At 41.1% G+C, this 26606-nt stretch overlaps 3 protein-coding genes across 4 annotated transcripts in view; 2 read left to right on the plus strand and 1 right to left on the minus strand.

Moving 5' to 3' along the window:
- LOC136784659 (probable cytochrome P450 301a1, mitochondrial) overlaps positions 1–13276 on the minus strand; it is a 70804-nt gene extending 57528 nt beyond the window's left edge. The window contains exons 1-2 of the mRNA XM_066745493.1: positions 12910–13276; positions 11823–11996 (exon numbers count right to left, since the gene is read on the minus strand). The gene's annotated coding sequence lies outside the window, so the exon portion shown is untranslated. The remainder of the gene's footprint in view (positions 1–11822; positions 11997–12909) is intronic.
- Positions 1–26606, plus strand: part of Ip6k (Inositol hexakisphosphate kinase) — a 334638-nt gene that overhangs the window by 222661 nt on the left and 85371 nt on the right. The window lies entirely within an intron of this gene.
- LOC136784663 (limbic system-associated membrane protein-like) overlaps positions 1–26606 on the plus strand; it is a 203605-nt gene that overhangs the window by 142030 nt on the left and 34969 nt on the right. The window contains exon 1 of one of the 2 annotated variants that reach the window (XM_066745503.1): positions 13055–13195. The exons of the other annotated variant lie outside the window; for it this stretch is intronic. The gene's annotated coding sequence lies outside the window, so the exon portion shown is untranslated. Of the gene's footprint in view, positions 1–13054; positions 13196–26606 lie in introns of those variants that run through there. 2 annotated transcript variants of the gene reach the window in all.

Genomic DNA, 26606 nt, shown 5'->3' on the forward strand with positions numbered 1-26606 from the left:
TCGGATACTTCAGTGTATTTACGTTTCAAATATATATGTTCTGTGAAATAGGGGTGAAAAAAGAATACGACGTGTTGCATTTTTCCTTGCATTAAAATTCATGTTCTTTAAACCACATAATGCATTATTTTAATTGCTACGTGAAAATTTATTAAACCAATCACTGTATATACGCCTCTTTTTCGTACATTGAAAGGTCAACTTTACACCTCGCTCGGTTGAATATTGATACTATTTATATTCGATAAAATCAGATTTGAACCTTGAACATTTATTGTCATGCAATTATTTTACACAAGAATTTATAACCAGTTCTGTATTTATAATATATATTCTGTTTCAATGGAAATTAATAATTCGTTCGTACGATGTATTTTTTATTTCCCCAAAAATTATGATAATTGTATAGCCTGGGTAATTAATATTTTAGCATTTAAATTTTATTGCATACTAAATAACGATGATTTAATATAGCTGTAGAGAGCGAGCATTTTTAAGTCGAATTTTGCATAGAGGGATATTGGCCCGTAACTGTAGACTTTGGATTGGGCTTATGAATTAATCGTAAGATACACGTAGTTTTGTATTCTGAGAAGATGGCGGTGCACGCCAAGTACTCCTGCAGCTTTCCTGTTGCAGTAACATATGTGCAAATACGCACGAGAAACTGACACGGTAGAACGATGTTAGAAGCATATTAGCATAAGGTGCCCAAGTTTGCTCGGCTCGAACAAAGTTAGATTATGTTTGAAACCTTTTTACACTCAAAAGTCCGCAAGTTTCCATTGTTCCTATATAATCATTAGATACAGCTAGGTTAGAACCCTTCGCAAAGCATTTTTTAAAATTTCATTAAACTCCAAACTTCTTGATTTTCGTTAGTGTAGACGAAAAACTGTACAGAGAAAATAAGAAAGTTATTGCTAAACTTGAGAGTAATGCCTCTACGTTTGAATTTCTCGATAATTAAAAATTTAATAATATTACGATTCGCGCGCGCGATACAATTGAAATATGAAAGAGTGGAGAAATAATTGAAAATTTAAAGAGGTTGTCAGCTCGCAAAAAGTTGGCAGTGCGGTTATAATGAATTCCAAATAGGGAATAGTTTGTAAATCGGATCGATTCATCGATGGGGCATTTTGTGGAAAGCTCCGATAATTGGAAAGTAGTTTTAGAAATTCATTCTCGATATTTGGCTCGTCAAAATAAGTTCTTTCGAAGAAAACGAGTTTCTCCTGCAGCTCGCAGAAGACTGCGTTTATCTGCGTTTAAAACTTTAACCAGCGAGTTCCATATAGGCAGGAAAGTAGTAGGGTGATAAACATTTGAGGGTAATAGACGTTCGGTAGGTGACAAAAATTTGATGATATTTTACAGAAGGAATTCTAAAGAGAGAAAGAGAGAGGCCTGTTTTCGAAGTTATAAGTTAGATACTTGGAAGGGGTGAACGTCATCATCGTAGAGGAAGACAGGGACAGAAAATGCAGTAGGAGCAGCGCGAGGGGGGGGGGGGGGGGGGGGGAGTGATGGTGCATCGCGGCGAGAATCGGCAAACGGGAGGAACAAACACACGAGCGCACTAACACACACACACACACACACACACACAGATCTGTGTATATCCGAGGCTCCATGGAGCTATCTAGCTGCTTCGGTTCAGTTTTCCCTGACACAGCAAAAATCATCGAGCAGCCCTTCTGCAGCAGAACGACGACGCTGCTGCGACCGCTCGGTTTTACGAGCGAGTTTCGGACTGGTCGCCCTTCGCGTGCTCGTTCGATTTTATGAAATCGACGATTGTTACGACATACGACTCCGAAGGAAGCTGTCCAGCTGCCAGAGACTCACTGCACCGCTATATTCCCACTGAAACGTCGGAATCCAACTGGCTAGAGAGAAAAAATACGAGCGATTCGAAACTAACGAAGAAGAAGCATCGAGCGGGAAAAATATATACTGTATATATTTTAGGGAAGAGAATCCGACGTTTTTCGTCGTACGAAATCCGCATTGATTTCGAGATGCGCGTATTATAAAGAAATTTAAAAGTTTTCCGAGCGCGTAGAATGTAGGTTACCGTTGAAGGAGGCTAAAGAGGAGGCAAAAAGGAGCGAGGAAAAAAACAGATGCTATGTAGGGTCGGTGTTCGAGAAGGTACGTGGTTCGAATAAATGTCGACGCTGAAAATATGCTGGATCCTAGCAGCTCCTCCCTCTGTCCAGGTTCTGCTCCGTTGAGCATGGCCATCCCTAATACGAGAATCTTTATTTCATATTTTTATACCGGATTCGCTTCATCCTGTACCACCCCCAATACACTACTGCTTCCTGCAGACTGAAACTGCGGAACATCACCTTACCCCCAATAAGCCTTCCTAATCAATAAGCTCATCGCTGAGATCTACGATAATATATACGAATAACTAGCATATTGCTTCATCTCGATATTGCGAGCGAGCAATGCAATAAAATTCTTCGCCTTTTCGACTAAATTCTTCCTTTCGATGAATAAAAACAATGCTATGCTCGAGCTAGACGGATCAGCAATGGGATTCCTCAAAACGAACACCAAATGTTTTCCAATATCAGTCAGTTGTACCCTACATGTGTAAACTATCCACACTGCTTTATTTCTATGACTCTCTCGATTTTTCAACCATGCAGGAAATTTTTGAAAAATAGTAATGGATATAGAGAAAAGTGCAACAAATTGGGAACAGTTTTTTATTAACACTTTTGTAAATATATAAATATGTATATAAATGTGAAAGTTTTTTTAATCAGCCATGAACAAAGGTAAATATTTCGCTTTTAGCTCGAGTCGTCCAGTTTTAGGCTTCGAAGATTAATTTTCTTACCTTTAGAGTGTATCCGATGAGTTTTCGCGATATACGTTTGTTTTCAAAATATTTCAGACACATCGCATGAAATATTATACTTTCCATCGTGTTTTCGCCATTTTTTTAAATAAAATTCCGGTTAAATAAAAATGTTTGAATTTTTTTGAAACATCGAACGTATAAAAACCGATAGGGTTCTAAATATTTATGGGACACGATGCGTCGACGACCGACCAATACACGAAGAGACTGAGGAAATTTGTTTCTTGCAAACAATCGTGATGCAGAATGGAGGAAGTACTTCTGGGAAAGTACGTGCTGCACGAATACTAGAAAGGATTGTTAAAACGAACCACGGTCACTAAGCTACAGATTGCTCCTTGTAAAATGTAATATTCGAATTAAAAATAAAATGCTACGAAAAAAAGTGATATTCCAAGATCGATTTGCTCTATACCAAGCAAGCATATCTTAAGAATTCGAATAAATAAAAAGTAGCTTGGCTATTTTTCATAATTTCAATATTACCTATTGTGCTTACAGCTCTGAGGCAGATGTATGGAATTCTAGGCCAGCCTGCGGAGCAATATATTTCACTTGGATGTTGTATATGCTACTTTTAATACTATGAAAATACAGGGCATTGTGCAAAGGAAATCATTCAGACATAACGAACCGGTCGTTTCTCTTCGCTAAAATAATAACCTTTATCTTTATTACTCCTGACCACTCTTTTCACAGAGCGTTAAATTCAGCCTGAACAATCTACGAAATATTAACTTTCGTGCGAAATAAGCTTGCTAGTTTTTCATGTTTCCTTTTTCCTCCTCACTCGTTCCTCTCTTGCGTTGCTTTGCGATCCGCTTCATTCGCCTTGTTCGAGATACTTGGTTTGCATATTTTTGCCAGGCAAACAGGAGTGAATTTAGTCGTTTTACGACAAAGAGAGATAGATAGGGTGTAAAGGGGGGGAGGGGGGATGAACGATAAGAGAGAAACACACTGCACACGTCGCGAGTGAGAATACTAGGCTGCACGGCGCGATTTCCGAGCCGCAAGTACGGTTAAAATTGCGCAATAAACTAGCGTCGGAAATTAAAAATGTCGAGTCCTGCGGCAAGCATTGAGTCTGCTCGGTTAGGCGGAAGGGATCATTATTCACGCGAGAACCCTTTTCTTTCCCTTCGCCACCTCTTCGCGCACCCTTTTCTCCCGAAAGCTCGCCGTATAGGTAGCTCTCTCTTCCCATCCAGCTCACATCTCAGCTTCAACCCTCTCGAGCCATCCGCCAACCAGCAACATTTATCGTCCGCGCTCATTTGTCCTCGTAAAAAGAATCATTAACACGTACCGTGGATTTCTTATTCCCGCTACTCTTTTCTTTCCACCACGAGAGCCCTCGCTCGCTTTTTCCCCCTTCGGCTCGACCTTCGTGTTTCCTGCTGCCCCTCCCCGCACCCCTGGCAACTTTTCCCCAACCCCTGCCACCTCGCCGCGTAGCGAATAAACCGCGCGCGGAGCCGCGAACGCATAAATTCTCGCGTGAAAAACGCCGGGTGCTTAGCCGCGCTGCAACGCGTTCCCAAGGAGAAATATTAGAAGGCAACTGTAACTCGTTACAGCCGCGATGGTAGCCAGTACACCGCTTGCGGTACACGTAATATCCAGCAGCAACGGCAACAGCAACTGGCCAAAGCCGGCCACCACCGCACGACCCGACCACCCCGCAGGAGACTTCTGCAGCACATACTATATATATTTACCCCTCAACACGACCAACTTCGGCTATCGTTCTGCGGATCACTGCACCTTAGGAGACCTTATAGAAACACTTATCACCGCTAACTGGCTCAACTACCATACCGTACCCCGTTTAGGAATATACATGCATTTATATATGCCTGTCTGTGTAATTGAACCCAACCGTTAACCTCGGGAATAACTGTTCAAACCTAATGTTCTGCTAATTCCAGTTTTCCTTTATATTCCAAGGGCATAAGAAACTGACTGACTTGGATTCTCCGAACGCGGAAAGAAACGCTGCTTTTACGATTCCTTCGGTAATGTCCTTCCAAGAGAAGTGGAAATAAAGAAAATTATTCCGTCCTGCTCGAAGCGAAAGAACAAACAGAGAACAATTAGAGGCATCGGTGATAACACCCTCCGAGCGTAGAAACTTGTTCGCTCCGAGTTCTCGCTCGACCTTCCGTCATCTAACGATGATTCGCAGCGTTATCGCTCCATCCGGAAATTTCCAACAGTTCGATATATTTCCCATAATTATATTGACCCGGACGCGATTCCTCTCGGAGAAAGAACTGCGAGTTGCGAGTCTAGTTAAAATAAGAGCGGCGTAAAGTTTTTCAATTTAATTCCACGAACTGTTACAATTGAATCCGCGGAAAATACTGCGAACCGCAAAACAAGACACGCGGATGGTTTGGGGAGTGGGGATAGGGGGGAGGGGTGGGGGGGAGAGGGTCGCACGCGAGGAAAAAGTCATTTTGGCGCGAGCATAAAGACGCAAAGTACGTACTTCGCGGTACTCATTGCTCCAGCTCAATGGAACAGGGTTTTATTTTGGTGCGCGCGTAACGGACTACGGGAGGGACTACGCGACGGTCAAGAAACTGGTGGTCACGATCGTATCCTGCTTTTACGATCCCGCACGTGCACCGAAACAACCCGGCCCACCCCCTCGCCACCCCTCGCTTCTCTTCCACACGTTTGCGCATCTGCGACTCGACCGCACTCTGATTTTCTAAATTACCTGCAGGTGCACCATCGTTATACCCGCTTGAGCCATCGCATTCAACTTGGCAATTATGACCAACTAATGACTTCTGTAACATGCAATTTTGGCCCTAATACAGACGAGAAATAAAGAACAGTGTGGAAACCGATTCACGTTGCGCGTATAATAGAGCAATATAGCTCGCTGCGACCACAATAAAAGGTGAATGTAATTGCTGCTGATATTCAGAAATGCGAGCAGCGAATGGGGAGCCCCGCAGCAACAAAGCAAATGACGATTAATGTCTTTGGAATAAATATTCCTTGTCGGAAGGTCCTCCACTCTTTTGTCGTGCTTTTTCTCGCGGATAAATAATAGCTAATGGGATAAAGCGGGGATTTATGAGCGAGAGAGTGTGGAATCGGACGGAGGGAGCTCGGATAGGCGATCGCATTAAAATGCGAGCTCACGCCGAGGTCATGATTTATACAGAGGAATCAGAAAATGATAGAATCTGAAAAGTCTGGCAAAGAACAATTGCACTTAACTCGACGTAACGTCCAGCGTGCGTATGTGCGTCCTGATTTATTGGTCGTCGAGGCATATTCGAGGGACGACCATGAAACCTTCTTACAGGAACTTTGTACCCTGCGTGAGATTGGTGACCGTGCATGAGCAATAAATTGACGGTATTGTTGCGCAAAGCTCGATGAAAGTGCAGCGAGGCGGTCCTGAATTTTCGGTTCAAGTGGGTCGTTAACCCTGTGACGTCACGGGCGTTCGCTTACATTTAAAGTACGTATCATCATATGCGTGCGAACATCGAGTAATGACTCCGGTATATGCATCCTGATTTATCGATGTTAAAGAAATATTCAAGGGATGACCATGAAACCTTCTTATACAGGACCTTCGTATCCTGTGTAAGATTGGTGGTCGTTCATGCATGAGCGATAAATTTGCAATATTGTTGCGCAAAGCTCGACGAAAATGCAGCAAGGCAGTCCTGAATTTTCGGTTCAAGTGGATCGTTAACCCATGCAGTGACGTGTCACGAGTGTTCGCTCACGTTCGAACTACGCATCATCATGCGTGCGAACATCGCGTAATGACACCGGTATATGCATCCTGATTTATCGTTGTTAAAGACATATTCTAGGAATGACCGTGAAAGCTTATTGCACAGGACCTTCGTATCTCGTGTACAAGACCGGTGATTGCACGCGTGAGATATAAATTGACAATATTTGCACGTATCGTAATATTCGCGTACATATGACGATCGACGTAATATCCAACGTACGACTTGATTTATTGGTCCTAAAGGTATATTCGAGGGATGACCGTGAAACCTTCTTACAGGACCTTCATATCCTGTGTAAGATCGGTGACCATGTACGGGCAATAAATTGACATTATTGTTGCGCAAAGCCCGATAAAAGTGCAACAAGGCAGACCTGTATTTTCGGTCCAAGTGGATCGTTAACCCAGTGGCGTATCACGCGCGTTCGCTCACATTCAAACTACGTATCTTGTACGTGTCATCGTATATGTGTAATATCACGATGCGAAGGATAGAACGCGCGACGAGTCATGGTTCCCTACGTGTACATGCTAATTCGGCTTACCGCTGTCCGTTAAATTACTGTTTCCCCCTCCCTCGTCCTCACAAAGATACACCAATCGATTATTCCAAAATTCGATTACTCTATCGCATCCCCCTGTTATTGCGTTTCAACGTGTCGAACGAAACACCCGGCTAAATTTCATTTCCACTTATCCTGTCACGCAAGAAAGACAATATTTGATATTTCAAACGACAGACTCCCAATTCCTTGGCCACATTCTCAATCTTTCGCGTATTTTCTCGCAATATGCTTGCTACCAGCCATGTTCCAAATTAGTTGCTGGAAGAATATACCAGTTTTTACTCTTTTTTGCAGTTTTTATCTTACAATGGCATGGAAAGAGGATAATAAAAGTCGGTATGCAATATCGTGGTGCTTATAACTGCGAGGCTATACATGGCAATATCAGAGCGTGGACTGGAACGTTTCTGAAGACACTCTGCAGCGTTGGCATGGAGGACGGTATCGTTAAAGCGAGAAGTAGTGGTTAGGGTCTATCGTTTCATGCAGCGATTGGAACCAGTGTCCATATCGAGCTGATGGTGTCTAGCCGATTAATGTTGCGTAACGAACGTTCCGATTCATTTTCCTGAGCAATAGCTTCGTAAGAGAGACATACTTTCCGCCCTCTGCAATGAGCTTTCGTAAAACTATTGGTAAAATCCTCGGAATGGAGCCAGGAGGAATGATGCAAATTTTGGAAATTAACGAGCCATCGCTTCTATCGACCAATGCGCTATACAGCTGCGTTTCGAATTTGTCCTCTCGAAACTCGTGGCGATGCTCAAAATCGGCTTAAGTAACTCAGCCCGTACATATGCGGACAGGACTTTGCAACGTCTTAGCAAAGCCGCTGCTAGTCGAAGATAAGTCACTTTTGAAAGAAACTTATGCGTGGCATCCGCCAAACTTTCCTGATTTCCACCTAGTGCATCTGGATGTAGAGAGTTATCCAGAAGAGCGAACAACTTGTAAACATTACTTTCAATACCGACAGATTGACAGAGTCAGTTTTCAATTCCACTTGACTAGTACAAACTGTGCAGGGAGAGAACATTAGTGAAAAGCCCTGACGAGACGAACAGCCCTCTTTCTTGATAATTTACATGAATGATTTTGCCTCGTGACACGTATGCACTCTTAGTACAATATACCAGCGAATGGTTAATAGCGATTCTCACCTCCCTTCGTAAATCTCACGCAACGTGATTTGCCGCCTCCTTCCCGTTGAGGGAGGAGCGAACAGGCTGACAGGAGTTTGAAGTCAACGTGGGGATTGTGTAGTTAGAAAACAAGCCGAGGAGAGGATCACGCGTGGTAGACTTATGGCTGGAGAACGCTTGACAAATACCCAGCCAGAGCTTGCATAATCTTATGGAAACGCGAACAAGGCAGATTTAGATTCAGCAGACCTTAAAGGGCAAATTCGCTAATTTGTTATTTTTATAATTACAAGGGGTAACAGTCATGTTTGTACAGCGCAAGAGTAAAGAGAGTAACAGAAACACAGTAATAATTTTCTAATGAAGGGAAGGGAATATAAATAAAAATAAAGGGTGTAGTTATACAGTGACATGTGTCCCAGTATATATAGATCCTCGAGGGAAGCAGTGGCATACATGTTTTACTAGGATCCTACCATTGGTCAGCCCTTGTAAGAGGGGTGTATTACACGCACCCGTGCCATTTGGCTTTGCTATAAAATTTCTTAATATCAGTTTGATGCGATGTAGCAGCCCATTAATAATTTATCCCTCGGTTAATTTGTTCTGCTCTTCTGGGAAAAGTATCGGAAGGCAACAAGGCAATATTCTTGCGAAGGGTGGTCTGCCAATACAATGGCGTGATCCCTTCCGAGGAATAAGAGCTGGAGGACGAATGGTGGAAAGTGGCAAGGTTAGACAGATGTAGCCAATGTTTGCGTAACGAAGAGAGCAAATGTGTCAGGCGTGTGCTCGGTCTGATAGAGGAAAGAGTCTGTATGATGATGGGGTAAATAGGAGGAGGGGTAGCAACAATAGAACAATAAGAGGTCGAGAGAGGGCACAGGGGAGCGAGGGGGTGGCGGCTGTGAGAAAGTCTGAGAGAAATGCGAAGACGCATTTCGCGGTGGTTTCTGTTGCACGAACGAAATTGCGGCTGTTTATCTGAACCAACCGACAGAAATTCCATTTCATCTCACGACAGCATTGCTGCCGTCGCGTACCTAAACCCACCAACCATTCCACCTCGTTGTGACTCTTATTTATTTCATTCGCACCATTCCCCTCCCTGATCTAACTTCACACGACCTCCCACACCATCGAGTCGCAACTCACGCCGCGCGCGCTCTTCCCCTTTCTTCTCCCTTCAGATTCCACTACCGAATTCGCTACCACTTCCCCCAACGAGATTTTCATATTTCATTATTTATTAAACTACTTTCTGGCGAACGTTCTTCGCTTATCGCGTGAACCAATCGGTCTTCGAAATTTTAATAAAACTCCTACAACCTTTTCCATGCAATATTATTAAGCAATAAGTATAAAAGCTGTATATATATACTATAGCTATTCTGGTTTCAAAGATCCAGACAGCCGTGTGTCTGCCCATCGTTTCGCATCTAGCTCAAAGAGCCAATGCGTTCTACGATGTTCCGAATGCGCTTGACATCTCACAAAGATGCATTGCTTCCCTGTGGGAGAAAGTTTCCCAGGAGATAAGCAGAGATTTCGAAATGTCGTTTCAAAGGTCACGCTATTTCCTTTGAATATTGCATTATTATTTACGTCGCTGCTTACATATTTACACACGCGACATGCTACTGGGCAAACAACACTTGTAATTCTTCAACCTTACGTACAGAATCTGCTTTTTTATACGCTACATAGACTAATTTGCAATGTATGGAATTAAATATGCAATTCGACTTTTTCATCGAATTTTCGACAATTATTTTTGTACCTTGACGTGAAATGTATAATGAATATGCTTCTCGCGTATATAAATAATAAGTGAAAATAGTGTACGAGCCAGCGAATATAGGATGAGAGGATGTGAGAGTATATTTTTCACCGTGGTATTATTATCAGTAACGCGTCAATCATGATTTGTATATTCAGAAGGGTCAATTTTCTAGCAGAGCAGTTCTTATCAACGTCATTTACGCCCCGCTTAGTCCGGCTCCCGCGAGGGAAAAAATGGTGTCGGTTCACGAGCCTCTCGAGCTCCATGTATAGCTTAGTTTTAGCTGCTGATCTACGGGAAGTTTGTGATGCGCAGCCCCGTGGAACCTGCGAGGCCTTTGCACTTCTCTGAAATTTCACGTTCCGCGACCACCAGAAACTTATAGCCTAACCCCCACAGTCCCGTTTCCTCAACCGAATCGTAGAGTACCATTCGTTAACAAACTTCACTCTCTTCTTCCTAATCATTCTTAGCTCTCTCCCCACCCCTCATTCCCTCTTACCTCATAAACTTCACGTAGTCTTTACGATTGTGTGGTTCTGCCATTCAAATAGTTCCACGAATGGCCTGATCACGTAGGGATTGGCAAAACTCTAACTTTATTCAACCTGAACAATTGTTCGCTCTCCAACTTCGACTACTACTTTCATTTTCGAGTCAATTAACGAATCATAGACTTCTAGTCCTGTGCTCTATTTGTAATAATTATTATTATATAAAAGTTGTAAAAGGAGAAAAAGGATCAAATATCAATTTTTCTAATGCTGGAAAATTGATTTGAAAATATGAGGAGAAATCAAGACGCTTGACATCTCATATTGATGGTATTTTTGCCTTTCGAAAGAGAGAATAGAAAGATATTTATGCAGTTTTATTTGTAAAGAGAGCGGTTATTAAAATCGAAAAGAATAGTAAGGAAGAGTAGAAAACGGGAATAGAAATAGAATAAATGACATAAGTATGCATTGCCATAATAAAATCGTAAAGGTAGAAAATAAAATATGAAGCGTGTATGTGACAAGAAGAGTGACAGTGATTTAATTCATTCATCAAAAAAGTTAATTTTAAAATTCCTATATTTCTATTATGTAGAACAATTTCATTAAGAGCCTTGAGCTAAATTAACCGACGAGTGAAAGTCGATAAAAGATATTTTCGATATTTTACCCAGCAGTATAGCCGATTTCTCCACTTTCAGTAAAAATACTCTGCCCAAAGAGGTCGATCTTAAAGAAGGCACTGCACATCTTCGACGAATTCCGAAACGTTTTTCTTTAAGATGTGTTCAACGGAAGAATTTACAGATCTCACGAAATACTGGTAAATTCTTTTACAGTTGAACTTAAAGTTAAAAAAAAACAGAAAAATATGAAAATTATGTTAAAATTAACGAAGAAAAAGTGATAGTAAAGTTTTTTAGCACATTTCTCTGAAAAAGCTCTTAACAAGCTTTTATGTAAAAATAAATGGAGAAAAATTTAACTTCGTTCCTCCTGGGCAATCCACTTAAGTAAATAAGCATATAACAAATATAATATTCTGGTTAGGATAATGAAAAGAATAATGTTTACTTTTTTGCTGCGGAAAGCTTTAAATATTACAGTAATGTATACGCGAGATCCATCGTTATCATTTTCAGTCTAATTTGATAAAAATATATGTATTAACTTACACGAGAATCCTCGCCAGCTCTCAGACTGTTGCGGTAGTGATCCATTTCGAAGGGAAGTCCGTGGAGAAATTTTCAATGTTTAAAAGATTCAGTAAGTTTTAAGATAGGTATAGAGATAGCAGTTGGTTGGTAGATATAGGTGCTTGGATAGGCAGGGGCACACTGTAGTGTCAGCTTGAATTAATAATTAGATAGGTAAAAGAGCAGACCGTATTTTAAAGGTGCACTGAATAAGACGGTGAAAGGAAGAGGGAAATAAAAGGAATCGGGGCCCGACGCCCTTGATAAACCGGATCTCGCCGAAAATTTCAGATCTTAATTGCGAGGAAATGGGGTGTAATGACGTGAAATATTGCCCAGAAAAAGATGCTGACTCTTATTACGGCCCGGCGAGCGCCGAACCTTTTAATCCAGGCCCGTTGGAAAATGCTGACACGCCAGTTCCACTGCCAATCTGTTACGGCCACGAGAGAGTATTTCCTCCAAAATTTTCTTTACTCTAGCTCTTTCTTTTTCTTTTCATTCTTTATTCACTTTGCACTCTGCATTCTCTCGCTCTATCCCTATCTCTCGCCTACCGCGCTACATTTGCATCGTCCTGACCCTCTCACTCTCGCGCCACTCGGCATCCGATTTTACCAACATTTTCCACCCTGACGTTCCTACACCCCCCAACCCTCCTTTCCACCAACGTCCAAACTATTTGCGCCTCATAGTCTCTTCCTAAGAAGCAAACAATTTCATCCCATTCTCAAAATATATATGAACCGATTTTTACATTGTTTGAAAAATTTTCATGGATTAGAATAAATGCACGTGACCTTGAAAATTCATTTGTAATAGAAATAAGGGTAGGGCGAAATGTTGAATGGGACGAGAATGATGTGCGTGCGTGTGTGCGTGTGGTCTAGCTACGATTTGATAACACGCGCGTTCTCCGCTGGAGTTTGCTGGATTTCGGATGGTGTAAGGGTGAGATTTGAGAAACGAGGCGCGTGGTGCGCGTCAGGGCCGTAGCAGTCGAAGAGCCGGGGATAAGCGCAGGCGTCGTACCCCTAGGTAAACTTTCTTCAGTCGTTGCTCGAACCTGAAACGCGCGACTTCGTTATCCCTTCGAAAAGGAAAATACTTCGTTCCAACGACCACGCACCTGCGTGCCGCTTCTCCCTTCAAGGTCGCGTTCTGTACGATCGTTTCTTTCTCAGTGGGTACCTCGGTATTCGTCCCTACCCCACATCATCATGAAAACTTGACGAAAGACCTTCCATTGTTTCTCCCAATAATTATTTCACACTTCGGAGCGATTGCGAGTTCAGTGCACCACATATCGATGTTTCCCCTTTCAGCTTCTCGCCGGCGAAAACGTTATGAAGGTAGTTAAGACCGAAATCATTCATTAGTACTCTCTCACACACTGTTATGTTAAGTAATCTTAATTTCAGCCTCATACATATATGCATATGGCGTTACGCCTCTGTTTTATTTAACCGTACAATTAGTCTGATTATTAGAAATACAAGTGGCCGCAATTTAAACGCGAAAAGCATTCTCTCCTTTGTCGCCCTCATCTCGAATTCTTTTGTGGAATTGTAATTTTCAGAGACTAATACCATCACATTTCTTGACGAAAGCGCAATATTTGAATATTATTTTAAGAATATGTTGATTTAATGTAATACGAGATGTGCCATGTTTTTCTTTTTTCAAAATGAGTGGATTGTAATGCAACAGTCTTCTCTGCGTCACAATTACGTAGTGCAGTAATATTTCTTGAGATCAGAAAATTAAACAGGGCAATTCAAGCTTTACTTGGATATGGAGAGACGTACGAGCGAGTTAAAAAATTGTAGAAATTTTTTAGGTATTTTAGAAGTGACTGTAATTTATATCATTACTCAATGAAAAAGGTTCGATCGAAATGATTGAATTGGTCATTTAAATAACTTTCGAACGTTTTCTCCAAACTAGTTTACGATGATTGATATTTGGAGAAAAAGTAAGATGATGCGACATTTCAACGAAAATTCAGTGCATAAATGGCGTATAAAAAACTTTAATGGAGTCGAAAGCGTCCAAAAGCTTTTAAAAAGTTAAGTTTGAAAACGATCTTTAAGTTGAAAGTACCATTTCACGTATATGTCTACCCAAGTCTCTTTATCACTGGTCTTACACCACGGAGAGACTCGGTTAGACCACCATAACAGCATAATTATACCGGGAACAAAGTTTACCACTTGCTGGAAATTATAGTAAACCAGTAACATATGGTTGCTGTTGTTCCTACCGTTGGTTTATTGTAATAAATCAGAGAAGGTGCGTAAATTCTATTCCCACAAGCCAGAGTAGCTATTTAGTAAACTGCAGAACGTTCCAGTAATAAATATCACCTAATTATTCAAATACAATTATAACTTTTCAGATTCGCAATTTTGCAGCAATTAATGCTGATAGAGATTTTCATGATTAAACGGTTTATATATATTTTATGCTTAGACCGTAAAAAAGATTAAACCAGCTTTTCTCGACGATTAAAGCTCCGAAAGGTAGGGCGAGGCAAAAGAAAATTTTATAAAACAAATAAATGTAACGAGAGGGTTAAAACTGGGCTTTGAATGTCTGCCGTCCTGCTTTAGGGGAGCAGATACGAGTTTTTGCCATATTACAGCATTATTAATCGCGAAACAGGGCGCGGTGGCGCGTACATCGATCTACACCAGCTTCTATACACACACATATATGTATTCGGCCCATGGTAATTACCGAGAAAACAATTCTGTGAGACGCGGTAATTGCTCGGTGCGTCGCTTTTTTTACCTCGTTCGCTTGCAAAATACAATTGATACAAAATTTCGGTGCGCCACCATTCTATCCGCCAAACGCAATCGCCTTTCAATCGAATAAAATTTTTCAGTCGCTCAATTCCTGTTTTACTCGACAGCCATTTCACATCTTTCGACAATGGACAATGGCTGAATAAATTTTCACATCTTCTCCACGCTTTACCAGAGAGGAAGGCTTTGGCTTCGTGAATAACTCAAAAGTGCTGTGCACATCTCTGATCTCTTTCCATAAGACCTTGCAATCGCTTAACTTCTATTTTGGGAGAAAGGTCGACGTTTATTGCGTACGTCCAGTATTTCCTGATGGAGAAGAGGGTGAGAAGAGAGAAAGAATTAATTCAAAACCGAGTAGAACGAAACCTGCACACCTTATCCTATACGTCACTGATTCTTCTTCCTTAGAATCAGCTGGTAAGAGCAGAAGAAAACTGGGCTGGCTCCCAGTTCGTCATGAAAGAATTTAAATAAAAGCTCGCTGTGGTTATTGTAGGGACTGCGTTCTAACCTGTTATAAGTTGCCTTTCTCATCCTTTCCTTACTTTCACGACCAAGAAATCCCGTAAAAAGCTGCCCGACATCTGCAAAACCGGATAGACCCTTTCCAATTCTATCCCTCGACACGAAAGATTCTTTAGCTTGAGAATTCTCCCTCGTATCCTTTGCCCATTTGCAGGCAACTGTGACCCACCCATCATTCTGCACTTTCCTCCAACTCAAACATATTTCGAATATATTCTCCTGTTTTGTCCACCCTCCCTAAAATTGATATATGAAATTGCACTGGGACTCCTGATGTTTTTATAATTCCCTGTCACAAAAACTTTTTATATTAGATTTTACAAATGATAAAACTTACTTCCTGTAAATACTGCTCATACACCTAAATAATTCAGAGTCATATTATTCGAAAGTCCAGGCTTCTATAACCCCATAATCAAACACTCGATTACGTTCAACAAATAGTAGATCAATTGTACATATATTGTACTCATAAAACAATATTTCATTCGTTCCATAAATCAAATAACTTGCGCTAAACCCTTGCTGCTGTTATTTTCTCTCTTTTGTTTGTTCAATCGTTTTCAGCTGTCTGGCGTAAATATCACTTAATAAAAATTATTATTACCACAGTGTCTTGCGCAAACGTAGATTATTCCCTATCGTGGCGAAGAATCGAATATTAGAGGCTTAATTTCGTGCCATTAAGAAAAAAGATGGCCCATAAAGCATCGTGAAAATCTTCCAGCAGGATTACGAAACGTGAGTTTGATTATCTTGTTTTATTAAGATTATATGAGTAACAGTATAATAGGTAGGAATCTAAGGGTGCCCTGGCTTTATCGCTGCTGGTCTGATTAATGATAATAGGATTCGCATAAACAATTCCACATGAAGGATCCGACTCGGCATATCATTCGGACAGATCTTACTCGATGCCATATACCGAGACAGCCTTCTATTCAGAAGTCACGTGCGGATTCGTCCATAACTATCGGCTGCCCCCGTGAACTATACGAGATGTCTATCATCCCAACGATTATTATACGAGTAGCACTACTCCGAACAACAAACGCACAGGATTTTCCATACTCTGATAATCCTTATCGCGAATACATTATCCGCTGCGCTGTACCGATATATCTTCCCTTCGCAATGTTCGAAAAAACTATACAACTGCAAAAAATCCCTCCCGTAATCTTTTTCAGCGCCTCGACGATAAAGATCAAAATTTTCGTTCTATATTTTCTTGAAATAAGAACTGAAATACTGCTGGGTAAAATAGGGTCAATCTAAAAACTGCTTAAGATAAATAGAATTTTATATTAAAATTTCTCATCAGCATTACGTTTCGGGTCTTGGTTAGAGATATGTATCCTTGCACAAACTTTGTCTTCGGGAGGCGAGTACACACACATAGCTTATTTTGCAAAGAGAATACATAGTGCAATTTATATTTTATACACGATAACTACAGTAGCTTGAGTAGATAAACCAGCGGTGCATCCTACATCCACTTCTAATCCATGAAACTAAAATGACACACTGTGCAGAACATCTCTTACATAAAATAGAAGAGCCAGCTATGACGTAGTATGAGCTGCGAGAGATTTATCCATGAGATTTTTTCAGCGAATATAAATGAGAAAACTTGGACGTTTCTTTAATGAAAATGCTGCTTGCGCTTGATCCTGATCAATCCTACCTACTTATCGTCTTTGATCCTATAAAAATTGTAGTGGCTGGAAATTTGCCAACGACTTTCAGTACAAAATATCTGTACTAAGTTTGCTCGTCTCTAAAAATGTGATATACTTGAAAAACTAAACCATGCAATAAATGATATAAACTTTTATATTGTATACATATAAATTATAATAGATAATCGTAGATTACGAAGGCTAATGAAAATCAATATTAAATTAAAATCAGACTTTATCCAATATGGTAAATTTCATTATCTAGCTCATTGGTCTAATTTAAATTCCAAACAGTAAAGCATAAGTCAATATTTTCGAAATTGATTGAAAATGAGTTTGCAAAACTGTTAACAATGTGCTCGTCGAGAGTATAATGGGCAATAGTGGGATGGATTAGACAGATATTTCGTTAGTTTCAGGCAAGTTTATTTCATCCGCTGAATTAAAGTAGAATTTGAATATATTTCTCTCCATAATACATCTTTGTGCTACCAGAGAGATAGTTGGAGAAGAGAAAACAAACTTTGTGGGAAGGAGAGAGATACGGTTGCCTCGTGGATCGGAGCAAGGCTGGATCGTTAGCATAGCTCGGAGATGAGTTTCGGTTAATTTTACGCTTAGCACCTAACGATCCACAGTTTCAACAGCCCTCGGGCAAAACGGGGCACACATCCCTATAGGACTGACAGTGTCAAAAATTGCTGGGAACCTCATCCCAACTCTCATAACTTTATCTCAGCATTCAGGCTTACTTACACTGATGCAACCCCAACTAAATAAACCTTGGCCAATGCTCCATTTCTGCAGCATACGTATCTACTTCAACTGGGCATCGTGACCACGAGAACAGTGTATCGTCCTTTATGGTGGTCGCATCGAGTTATCAAGAGAACGCTATGCTTATCGCAGTTCGCCATTCCACCTGAGAATACGAAGAACGGAAGAGCCAATTGACCGCTTTGCGCAAGACCTTTCCGCAACAGAAATTTAAGTTCTGAACTTGATAGGTATGACCTGGAAATCGACCCATGCGCGCGACTCTTCCGAGCTGAGCCAGCTTCCGCGAGAAGTGATCCATAAAAGTAGCTATGACGCACTCATTTAAAAAGCAACCTTTATCCCTGCTTTTTCCAGAAAAACTCCTCAACAATTCCTTTCCACATAAATACTTCTGAATATTTTTCTACTATTCCTCATCTTTCTCTCTGTCCCCTCTCGCATATCCTAAATATAATTGCAAGCAAAGGTGCTGTCTCTCTTGTCGCAGTTGTGCTATAATTTATAATATAACTATATATCATACCGGAATTAATTAAATTATATAGGTTCAAAGCAGACGCACAAAGTTACGTGAGTAAGTAATGAAGTAACAGATTTGGCATCAATAATTAATTGGTTAAATTGCGCCACTCGGTGCACTAGAATCCTAAGGGCTGACTGACAAACTATTTGAGTCTAACTATTGCAATCGAGAATTCTACGAGTGGCTACCTCCACTGGCAAAACGGAAGCAAATGTTTGTCTTGGAAAAACAACGTCGATACTTCACCTTGTCAACCTTGCAATTCTTCTAGCAAGGATATTGCTTAAATAATGAATTTTTTCTACAATCGTAGAGTCGATGTTATTATCGTAATTCAATAAAATCGTCTGTATTATTTTGAGTCGTGCAGACCATTAAATAATTTCACAGCACAGATATATTTTTGATTGAGATTTTTGTTATTTTTACCCTAGCACCGTTAATCCCTGGCGGTATCTAATTAGTGCTTAATAGAACTTCCATTACTTCAGATTATGAGAAAATGAGAGCATTTATTTATATTTATAGATACTTAATTCCTTCTGGCAGACATGATGATTCAAACAATCAGTAGGAAAAGAAGCAATAGTTTACCTGTGCACTCGATGGAGAACGTCAGTCAAACGTGTCGGTCTAGCAACCACGAAATCCACCGATATAATCGATCTGCTTTCCTAGCAAGGATAATTGAATTACCCATAAATTGAGATCAACGCACTGCAGTCCGAATTATATGCGGTGCTTCTAATGGTCCCAATTCGACTCGTTCGTTCAGAGCATTAAATGACAAAGACACATTCGTCTAGCTCACACAACATACATATATATACACATACACGCAGTCCTATCGAAAGAAGAAAGTTTTCGACGAAATTCCCCCCAGAAAACGAATATCCTCAAATATATAGATAAATGAAACTTTAAATAATAAAATAAAAATTCTATTTTAAACACTAGCATACTAAAAATCCGATTGCTTCTTGCTTTACGTATATCTGCGGTATTACAGAAATAAAGAATAAGTGTTTTTAACGCGGTCTATATAGGTGGCTTCCTGTTTGCGGGCAAAGTGAAAATGTCGGGGTCTCGATAGGGGTTGGGCGACCGCGAATCCCAGCATTTATAATCGGCGCGCCAGTGGAATTAATTGAATCAGTCGTAAATTGCAATCGTCGAAGCTGCTGCGAAATTGCAGGATTCCCCCGTCGCTCCGCACCCCGGCGATGCGGTCTGTCGCGTGAACGACCGGGGACGAGTGGGTTTGTGTGCGTAGCGGGGGATCGTGTATGTTCCGCACACGTGGCAAGGGTGTAGGGTGGAGGTAGAAGGTTCAATGTGCCGCAGTCCTTTCATAATAACCGAGCGAGCCTACGCGAGAGCAAACATATGTGACTGGCCGATTTCCATATACAGCTAGCTCGACCAACGATGCCTCGATCCTGTTTGCTTTCGATTTTATCCAAGCGTAACCGCTGCGACTCCAAGCGGCTTTCAGCTTTTCCTACACTGTCACCAGCACTGAAAGCCCCACGACACACAACTTACGTTTACACGCGGTCATAATAATACCTCTTTCGCGACGAATCTTGTTATCTTTCCACGTTACACCGTTAAAAACTACTCCCCTTTTAAAAAGAACGATAATACCTTGGCAAACATTTACCCTATCACTCTTTTCTCACCTGCTTTCATGTTTTCTTCCAGGTAATCACATTAACAATCAGATATCAATCCAGATTAATGGGGCTTTCTATACGGAATGGGAAATTGTACAGGGATTTCAGCGCGAGCTTTGGTATATGTATATATAATCGTACAATCCGTGCATAACTGACGAGGAAAGAATAAAATTAGGCGTGAATCGATTCTTTAACAAGGCTTGGGGCAGATTTTGCCAAATAAAGACGAGGAAGTGCTGCATGGATATGAATAAAAATGAATGATAGAAAAATTCCTTAAGATGCAATATTCATGAGGAGTTTAGAGGAGAGGAAAGATTTTTGCATATTTAACCACGTCGATTCTCGCGACGAGCTTTATCGGAGCTTTTTCTTGACAATTACATAAAAAATGTAAGCAGGTGATGAATATTGCGTCGCGATATAATCGATAATCCTGATTTGGTCGAATTTCCTTTCTTTTTTTTCCCCCTATCCTTCAACGAGTGGCTCATTGTTACGAGGTGCACGTAGATTCGTGTTTCTGAAGGTTTTCTTTCCAACAGGAGACGTTTGCGATGCACGAATCGAGCAACAAATTATTCTCGTTTGTCAGAGGCTTCGTTCGATACACTTGATCCGGAGGCACAAGCATTGGCTGAACACGGTGCTATCATTACTTTACCCTCTACCCTCTGCAGTGACGAAGTTTATATAGCCAGAGGAGACTAGAATGAATGATGGTCGTACACAACCTAGAAGAATCGTCATTGTACCATTAACGTCAACGGCTAAAGTGGAAATCCTCAGGGTAAACGCTCCTACCCACCTCGTCGATCTTGATAATGGATATCAATTCGAGGCTTCGACTTATGCTGGCCCCATATTGCTTTATATTGCGCCAGCCAGCCAACCAATATCCCCCCCCCCCCTCCCATACCTCTCCCCTCCCTCGGCTAGACTATACAAAAGATTGAAAATCACTCCAAGCACATGACTCCGATTTAATAGCCCGATTCTCCATCTTTATTTAATATTCAGTATTTTTACTACGCGCTCGAATACAAAATACAGCTGTTATGTAAATCCAGCACTATTCTTTTTGATGTTTATCGCGCTTTTATACGCGTTATTTTTCCCGTTTCACTTATCGATCATGGGCTTATGTGCAAAAAAACCTTTCACGGCTGACTAAATATTTTAATCTAGAGATTCGAACGGTACGCGTAAAAATTTTTATGAGAATTTGAAGGGCTTATAAAGTTGGGAAAAGTAAAGTATGAAAAATCAAATATATATAGGTACGTATAAGCCCACGCGAGAGTCGTGCTAGCTACGTTGAATCGAAACGGTATATATGGACACGGATAAAATAATTTTCTAGCCGATATGCATCATCGACAGATTCAAACTGTCACATTCATCGTACGGCCAATAGATATAGCCCTCAGATTTCTAGTTGATTTTAATCACATTTTTCAATGCGAATGTCAGTCGTCGAATCATGGTCCAATTTGAAGCTCTGGAACAATGCGTCCGTCGTCGCTCTATTTTGAAAAATCTCCTGACCACTTATTCGTCATTTTTCTCTCGTGTTCCTTGTCCTCTTTTAGCTACACACACACACACACACACACACACACATATATATATATATATATATATATATGAAATTGCTTTAATCGAACAGACGATTCTTCGTCAACGATTAAATCGGAAGCTCCTATTTAAGGTATAGGACGATGATATTAAATTTATTGAAAGTTCCAAAGAGTCCGGTCTTTGCCCGTTCAGTTGCAACAAGTTTTGCTTCAGCAATTCTCTTTAATACCATTTTATTAAAAGAAAAAGAAGTTTGGCATCCAATAAGATTCTCTGCAAGCTCCTTGCAGAATGCAGCAAAAAGAAAATAAAAAGCAGTCCGAGACGCTATTGGAGTATCAAAGTGTGGCAAAACTTAAGCGATCGGGACGATCACGTGCGCAAATTTTCCACTCCCATCCACTTTGGAAATAAAAAATGCTGTTGGGGAGATAGTCAAACGAGGGTGGAAAAGTCAGGGATGGGGTCGACGGGAAAGCGAGAGGGAGACAGCTGAGGCTATGCGAGGGAAGTGGGCCAAGGAATAAGGAGGCAATCTTCGCACGATTCATTCTACCGAAGCCTGCGCTACGTGAAAACGAAGCGCCCAAAGGATGCAGGCACGAAACAAGCAAACTTCCCTCCAATTCTGGATGGCCATTTTTCCTCTCGGCACGCACGAGAAAATCCCGGTGCTTCCGTATTCGTCGACCCTTCGAACACACGTGGAAATCTTGCCGAATCCAATTTGGTCGAGAGGGACTCCATTTTTTCTTCCGTCTCATCCTCGCTATATAGTATATACGTTTATATACTGGAACTTGTATCTGTTTCTGGCTGAAAGAGCTTAAAGAAAAAAAGCTTAGACGTTCGTTGAAGCTTATAACTATATACACACACACACACACAGACCAAAGAACGATTTCTCAGAAACGTCTAATAGTCCTAGCCCCTCCTCAGCTGCCAGCTTATACTCAAACTTTTCGCTTCATAATTGATCCTGTTAGCTTAAAAACAATATCTGCCAGTCGAAATCCTGAATAAACTTTTAGGACTTCCAATTAGACGAGTAAAAAAAGCTTTCGTGCAAATTATGTAATTTTACGAGTAACTGCGGGCTATAATCTTATATAGTTTTCGATCCTGGGATATTTTCATTGCAAACCCAGTGAATTTCTTGGAACCAGAATTTCTATTATGCACTCTGCCCACGTAAAACGAAGGCTTTCTTATTCCCAATCCTCTGCAGGCAGAGTCCTTTACGCCTCGACCTCGTGCAGTCAGATTACACTCACACACTCGCGCATTATCCTTCCTCTCCCTCCCCCACCCATCCACACACCATCACTCTCACTCTCTCTCTCTCTCTCTCTCTACACTTTCCGGGAAGTACTTAAAGCGCTGCCTTCTTTTACATCCTGGTAGTAAAACCCGCGAATATACGATAATTTTATGCAAACGGCTAGCAACGACTCGTGCAACGAGCTAGCAACTCTGTCAAATTACCCCTAAGCGTCCTGGCGCCACCGCCACTTACAGCTTTTCATATGTATCCGATACTGAATTATTTTCCTCTTTAATACACCCATTGACATCTCGATCAATCACATCAATAGTCGAATGACAGGCAGGTGCTTAAAAAATCACGTGCATTTTATAGTTGTAATATTAACAAATTCAGGAAATAAATGATGAACAAACAGGACATGGTTTGATGCGAGAGTAATACCATTTAAAATAGTGTGCAAAATTCTCAGAATTTTTTCAGAATTTTTATCTGCACATTTTATTGTTTACGAATGAATGAATATATCAGCTTTTACACAGACTCTTTACGAGAAATTTCTATAAAAACTGTATATTTCTGTCGTGATTTTTTCATGATCGAGTTTCCGAAATTTTTTACAAAAAACAGTAGCAATATTTTATTTTTTAAAACAGAAAGCAGTTGATGTAAATTACGATAATTTCTTATAATTTTTCAATTTCTATAGTCAACGTCCCATATTAACCGAAGGTTTCGAATCACCCTGATCAAACCGTTCGTTTATTACATAAGTTTAATTTAGGTCGCAACATGGTACGCGCCTCAGAAACAGAGAAGCCGGGGCTTCGACCTATTTTACTACTTAATCTGTCAATATTTACCGAAGTAGTAAAGCCTGGGAGGCAGTCGGCAGTCCCGTTTACACTTCACCGACACATTGGCGATGTAATGGATCAAGCTTTCCCTGCATAATAAACGCAAATACATATTTTGTTCCGACACGTTGTTACAATCCGTGACAATTGCAAAGTTGATTCATCGTTGGCCCCTCCCTCCCCTCACTGATTAAACATTCACTGGTAAAACTGATACAGAGCAACAAAACTGGCCAGTATGCCAAAACACGTGATATAATTTAAACTCTGGAAAAATATATAGTATCGTTTCACGACAAGTGTAAAATATATTTCTAGGCATATATATAAAACCTTTAAAAAAAACTTTATTTACGTCACATTTGACCCAAATTCCAGACAATCATTACATAAATATTAATCTGCGATATGCAACTCGAAAATTTAATTAGCATCATATAGCCAGTTAAAAGTATTAGTAAGTTTGTGCAAATGTAATCGGTTCAGGATACTTTGCTAGTGGATGGAAGGGGCAGCATTCTCGATAGGAAAATCTAACGATCGATGCTTATCGTTTCTGCGTTAATAATCTTTGCACACCGAGCGCACTATCAAGACGGTAACGATAATGATTACGGTAACGATAATGTACACCCAGATAAATCTTCAGGTGGTTTTGCTCGAATTCATCCGCGCCAACGAAAGCATGCCTTAAAGGGAACTATCGATAAGCTATCTGGCATCTCGCTGCACTGCGGGGCTACTTACGCCCCCCCCCCCCTCTTTCTCTTCCTTACAACTGACCTCACTCTTCTCACTCGCAAGATAAAAAGCTTTCTTTCAACTCCCAATGAGTACCTAGCTCTTCAAATATTGCGAGTCTCCCTCGCTGTGACTTTATATCCCACTTCTAAAAAGCCATATAAACCGAAGAAAAAATAATTCCTCTCGAATTTAACAGAAGCTGCAACAATCAAGGACGAAGGATAAAAGTGTACAAAAGAAGAATACGAGAAACGTTGAGTATATCACGAATAGTTGTTACTGCTCCTTTGATCGTTATCATCCAGCACTCCAAACCTTTAGCATCTCATTAGCATTCTCTTTCCTCCGATTATATCTGTAACAGTATATATATATACGTTATTGCTATCCAAGAGAAATTAAAGCGAAGAAGAATTTCGTTCTGCTTTTGACTCATGCTTGCGATTAAAAGTTTGTTTCTCCGATCGATCCATCGAGAAGCACCGGGTAATAAAGATTACTTATTTCATTTCCGGATATCAGAGTGGTCCTTCCGATCGTAAAGCGAAAGCGGTGACCCACTGATTGCCACGCGTTACGAGCAAAGTTTTCTCCTCGCCAGCAGCAGCGCGGCACAAGCCGCGCCTCCCATTCACCAGCGAATTTTACCGGCGGCGGCGGCACGGCGAAATTTTCAAAGCGTAATTGGCCAACGATCGATAACCTCTTTCTAACCACCGTCAAAAGGCTAACGGGCCAACGAGAAACTTTCCGAAAGTTTCAGCCAAGAATCGACGATCGCAAGTTTTTAATGTCACCATCCGGTAGAATAATAATAGCGACGCGAGGGAATATTTTTCTATTTCTTGCCAATTCTTCGCGATTCTTGGCAACAAGCCTTATTAACACTTGCACCAGTGTAGATGATAACCCAGGGGACCGCTAACGCTACGCGACAAATTGTAGGGATTGAATTCTTCAGCAGTGGTATATATTACAACTAGAGAGCAGAGCGGAACATCGGTCGACTGGCGAACCATTTACATAAACGTTATCTCCGCACGGAGATTTAACGATCGATAGATCCTGCGGCTCTCCTTTTCCACGCATCGGCTTCGCGAATCAGGATTTAACCGGAAGAGCTTCCGATTCTGCCTCTCTATCTCTTTTCACCGCACTCGCTCCCTTCCTTCTCCGAACCAACCCCCCACCACCACCTGCCAAAGGCTGCTGCTCGATCGGGGTCAGCACTTGGATTTCACACTATCTATAATGCAGCCCTTCCGAATGGCTCGGAATACGAAAGAGCTCGAAATGAACGCGGCTTCGAAAAACAGACGTCGAACAGTAAGTCCTTGTAGAATCACAGTCTCCTTTCTTACACGTCACGTGCAGATAGAGCGGCTATAAACGAAGAGTTTTTAAAGAGACTCAAATACGAATCGCTGTTATATCGGATTATGCTTATTTTGCTCGTAACGATAACTTTCACGTGGGATCTATCGCGGTGGCTTGAGATTTTTCGTTGGGAAGAGTCTCTGCGAAGTCACGTGATTCTCTGGAAGAGTAACTTTTTGGGGACAGTTGGTTTTCGAGTGGCTCTTGTTTATCCCAAGCCAATAATTGTAACAAGCCTTCTACGATAGCAGGTCGCCGAGTAAAGCGACCGCAACAGCAAACGTCGAGTTGATCATTACGCAGCTAAATCCTGTCAAACCTATCCAGTTAAGGTTGAAGCACGAACGTGTCCTTCGCCCTGGGCCATTTTCATGGTTGGCTCGGAGCCTCGTTCGATCACCCACCGGGACACCTAGATGTCTAATATGCCACTCCAAATCAGCCTCGTTACCCGTCAGTCCTCCCACACGCCGCCCCACACCTTATTGGTCAACCCAAGGAGCTCCTCGAACCCCTGGAACCTGACAGGTACACTCTACACACGCTGCAAGAAATTGATTCGTTTACACCGCGACTAACTTCGCTCCGTACTTGCTCAAGAAAATTTCTATATATATATATATATATATACTGCGCTACACCCCGAAGAGAACGATTGAATTTCTACATTGTACAAATGTCTGAATAATCGTATAAATCTCTTCCTACGCTCTTTATTTTATTTCTCGCACCAGCGAGCTGGGATTTCATAAGTGAAAACGAAAGAAAGAAGATATACTATGTGCGAAAGGTAAACTTGGTCCGGGTAGTAGTGATTGTTCAAAGGGTTCTTGCGCGGAAAACGTGATTTTCTCGTAAATTTCTTTGACAGGACGGACGTCTATTCTGATTGAAGCTGGTGCGCGATCGATGAAAATATGATAAGAATCGATTGAGCGAGG

The sequence above is a fragment of the Prorops nasuta genome, unplaced genomic scaffold, assembly GCF_024137725.1.
Source record: "Prorops nasuta isolate Cenicafe-Biocafe unplaced genomic scaffold, Cenicafe_Pnas_1.2 PNAS00062, whole genome shotgun sequence".
Lineage (NCBI taxonomy): Eukaryota > Metazoa > Arthropoda > Insecta > Hymenoptera > Bethylidae > Prorops > Prorops nasuta.